The sequence below is a fragment of the Acipenser ruthenus genome, chromosome 2 (genome assembly GCF_902713425.1).
Source record: "Acipenser ruthenus chromosome 2, fAciRut3.2 maternal haplotype, whole genome shotgun sequence".
NCBI lineage: Eukaryota > Metazoa > Chordata > Actinopteri > Acipenseriformes > Acipenseridae > Acipenser > Acipenser ruthenus.
The window spans coordinates 110901163-110905526 of NC_081190.1; the positions used below are offsets into that span (position 1 = coordinate 110901163).

Here is a 4364-nt window from a genome sequence, read left to right on the forward strand (position 1 = left end):
GTTAGGCCAGTATTTGTATTGATGTGTTGAGCATATTGGTTGTAACATGTCGGTCCCTCCCTGTTCCGTTTCTTGGTAGATTTTATACATCTGTAAAATAGCATTGTTAATGTTATTGTAGAGAACATTTGTGTCATTGATTTAAACCTCGATTTCCTGTATCAAAATAGTCATTTAACAAAACAACCTCTAGATTAGAATGGGCGGCAAGCTGCCGCGGGGATAGGGGTTTAGAAGAACGTTGGGTTGGGTTGTTTTATAGGAACACGCACCTTGCGATGTATGCATAAATTGCCCTTTCATGAATTATAAAGGATCTCATTTTATTTTGTTTTAGAGACACAAAATCAATTGTTACTGTTGACAGGAATACTTTAAACGTTTTTTTTTTGTGTCTTTCTACAGCTGTGTTGTGACTCAATTGTGTAGTGCTAATAGAAGTATAAAGGTGTCTACTATAGTTGATCCGAGATGATGTTTACCGTTGTAGTCTATGGAGTGTCTTCACTAAGTTTAAAAAGCTCGTCACGGGTTGAGTTATTTTCATCTAGATACGCCAGTTTCAAACCATGGTATTTATTTTATTATGATTTGCATGTTGTCTTATTTTTTCTGTCCGATTGAATTTTCTTGTGAGCATATCTGCTTGTGTCACGTTCAGGAGTTCGAAATTATTTATATGTAGTTTTAATGAATGCTTATATTTAAGAAGGGAAATATTTCTACGTGTGCATATAGTTTTCCAAAAGTGTACCATTAACATGGTTGTTGATAATAAAATGATAAGCAAATGTTCACATGGCTTGGTCTGGTTTCTCAAGAACAAATAACCAAGTGCCTGTCTATATATATATATATATATATATATATATATATATATATATATATATATATATATATATATATATATATATATATATATATATATATATATTCAGGGTGATGCAAAACATGAAAGCATATACTTTTCACAATACACACACAAAACCTTTGTGAAGTGTTAAACAATATAATTAGGCCTATAGGGAATATAGCTAAGAAAAACAAACATTCTAATATGTTTTCAATTCCATACAAAGAACCTCTAACTAAGCGTATGAATTCAAGAGACGACGTTTTGATTCCATAAATATGGATTAAACTCTTGTAACAAATGACGCGTTTTTTTTTTTTAAATACACAATTTTGCATAACTGAACGAGTTTAGTTGGGTTTGTAAATATCCTTAGATGTGACTACAAGTGGCTTTGTTTCTCAAAGAAACGGGTTTCAGATACTAAAGGATAAATTGCAATGCATTATGCCACCGCATTATTATTGTAAGGTACTAAACCCTTATTTGAAATATAGATACTTTACACACACACACGGACGCTCGCTCGCGCGCACACACACATACACACACACACACACACACACACACACACACACATTGGACTAGATTGGTTATAGTTTATAGAAATACTGCTGTTGTTTTGGACACCTGCCGTATAAGAGCGAGAGACCCACGGGATTGCATAGCTGCATTTCTTTCAATTAGTTAAGCTCTAAAACAATGCTTTTGAAAATACGATTGAAATATAATCTCTATATAATATAATGCACTGCTGTATTGGGTAATGAAGGCCTATATTTTAAATTAAAGTCTTTATTTTTAAAGATATAAACATGTAAGAAACACGTGATGTAAAGGCAGTTTGGTTTGAAAGTTAGAGACTAAACCTAATTCTGATATTAAATAAGTCCTTTATAGTGAAGAATATTGAAAAGGTTTATTGTATTAGCAAGAAATCTCAAGCTCGTTCACCTCAGTTTAAGCACTTTGGAGAGCTCCTAGCCTGGGAAACCAATGGCTTATATTTTGTCGCCCTCTGCTGGTGCATAAAGAGAATAAAAAAAATATATATATATATATATATATATATATTTCATTGGGGTGAATGGAACAAGGTTAATATCTGCAGACACAGAGAAGTTACACACGACCTGCGTACAAGAAACGTAAACATATATATATATATATAAATATATATATATATATATATATATATATATATATATATATATATATATATATATATATATATATATATATATATATATATATATATATATTGATTTATAGTAGAAAAAAGATGCACTTTGTATATTTGCCATTATGTTAATTATTCATTATTTTTTTATGGTTTAGGATCAGGTATCATAATTTGAAACGGTTTATGATGATGATGATGTTTACTATTATATTATTGATAATAATCATCATAATAGCTTTTACCCTAAAATATGGTTCCTGGTGATTGTCTACTACATTCTACTATAGTTTAGCCTGTGCACCAAATATTACTGGCTTACCAATTTGTTTACATGACCTTCGGTGGTTTTAGCTGCAAATACAGACTGCCTCTGTCCTTCAAGCTGCCTCGTTGTGAACTCAACAGCATCCCTCTGCTACTGCAGTATTTGCAATACCAGGGGTGTTGAAATGCCATAAATGTTATAGTAAAAAAAATAATAATACCAAAAAATAAAGAGAAGAAACAAGTAGCATATAAAAGCTAATATTATCAACATGGTGAGCTTTCTCAAATATGTGAAAACTTAAACAGTGAAGAACACTGCACTTTTAATGGTTATTGAATGTGATGTATTGGGAGAAAAATTTGTAACTATGAACATATAAACTATGAACATCCTTATTGATTGACTGGTTGAAAATGAATGGTCTAAATCCACCAATAATAAACCTGCTTGAAAAATTCTGTGGGGAGGATACACTGAAGCACCAAAGAGGCTTCTAAAGATGTAATACGTGCTGTCACACAGTCGCTAAAAGTAAAGGGTGATAGGAAAATTGCACGGTAAGCAGTTCTCACTCCAAATTGTTCTGCAATGGAGCCTGCATTAATGCGTATTAAAGCCGCTGTCTAACAAAGCAGACGGATTTGCCAGACTCACAGAGAAGATCAATAGATAGCAAACATACCTCAGTGTTAGTCTCTGGAGCACAGCCCTACTGACAAAGAAGAAAAAGAGACTGCAAGCTGCAGCTTTGAGGCGTCAGCTCAACTCACATGCAGAAAGGAGCTAAGAATGGCTTGACAATTGCACTCAGCAGAGTGGGAAAGGAATCACAACCACTGTTACCAGTCCAGCGTATACTGGTCTTCAAACCAGTATACAGCCATCATGCTTTACTGGAACAGGGACAGCAGCCGGGGATCCTGGGAGAGAGCTACTATATACAATGTATTAGAAACTGAAAAGCTGAAAGAAGTAATAAGGGGAAAGTGTACTGAAGCCCTTAAAGGCAGGGAATCGATTTTAACCCTTAATGACCACACCATTAAAGGAATGCTAACTGTATATTTGTTTAACCCTCTCTTCTGGTTCTTCACAGTTTAATTTGGGATATGGATATAGTTGAAATATTTCTGGTACCTAATCACTAACTGTATTATAATCCAAACTCCACTCCACAATCCAGATTGTGTCTCCAGCATCACCAGGACACAGCCATTTGCCTATAGCATTGTATTTAAATATTTGTATATTCAGAATTACAAATAAAACAAATGAGGAACAAAAAGATTTTCATCCCAATGAAAAGCATTATGTTCATAAGAAAAACCTTTTAAAGCATCACGATTTTTGTGTATATATATATATATATATATATATATATATATATATATATATAGCTCTAAATTGGTTACTGTATTTTGTCAATTTCTTTTGTTGCCAACAGTCACCAGTGTTGAGTCAAGTGAGAAGTTTGTGTACTGAAAATTTTAACGTTTCTAATTACTTTTACAATGAGCAAGCTAATATAAAGGACCTCATAGAACGCAGATTCCTCATTTTTAATGTAGCCTAAATAATCCAAGAAGCAATCTTGTATATCAAATAAAAATAATCTATAAATTCATGCTCTTGAAATCAGAAATACTGTATAATCAAGAAAGACAGCCCTGCACTGTTAGCCCTGGCTGCTACAGAAGTACTATACAAGAACACACTGATAACTTCTTGTCAAAATGTTTGAGGAGGAATTCAACTGGTTTGTCGTACTTCTAGGTATCATATTGTTGAGTATTAAAAATGTATGCATGTGTGAAGCAGACATTGGCTTTCACAGTCAAGAGGCTGCTTACTTAGAGTTACCATGTGACTCCATGTACACTAGGACCATTTGGGACAGTTCAGGCTTTTTAAGTCACACCGCAATGCATTTTGTTAAGTGTAACCTGTATATATATATATATATATGAATATACCATTTCAAGAGTTTGAGTGGGTTTGATTGGCTTATTCTCATTTTCAAAGAACTGATTAACAGAACATAAAGATCAGAAAGGAGACGT

The 4364-nt window shown here is 33.2% G+C and overlaps 1 protein-coding gene across 1 annotated transcript in view; it reads left to right on the top strand.

Annotated features, from left to right (window-relative positions):
- The window catches only part of LOC117408977 (paired mesoderm homeobox protein 2B-like), a 3891-nt gene extending 3096 nt beyond the window's left edge, over positions 1 to 795 (top strand). The window contains exon 3 of the mRNA XM_034014463.3: positions 1 to 795. This exon is cut by the window's left edge and continues 667 nt beyond it. The gene's annotated coding sequence lies outside the window, so the exon portion shown is untranslated.
- Positions 796 to 4364: the final 3569 nt, after the last annotated feature.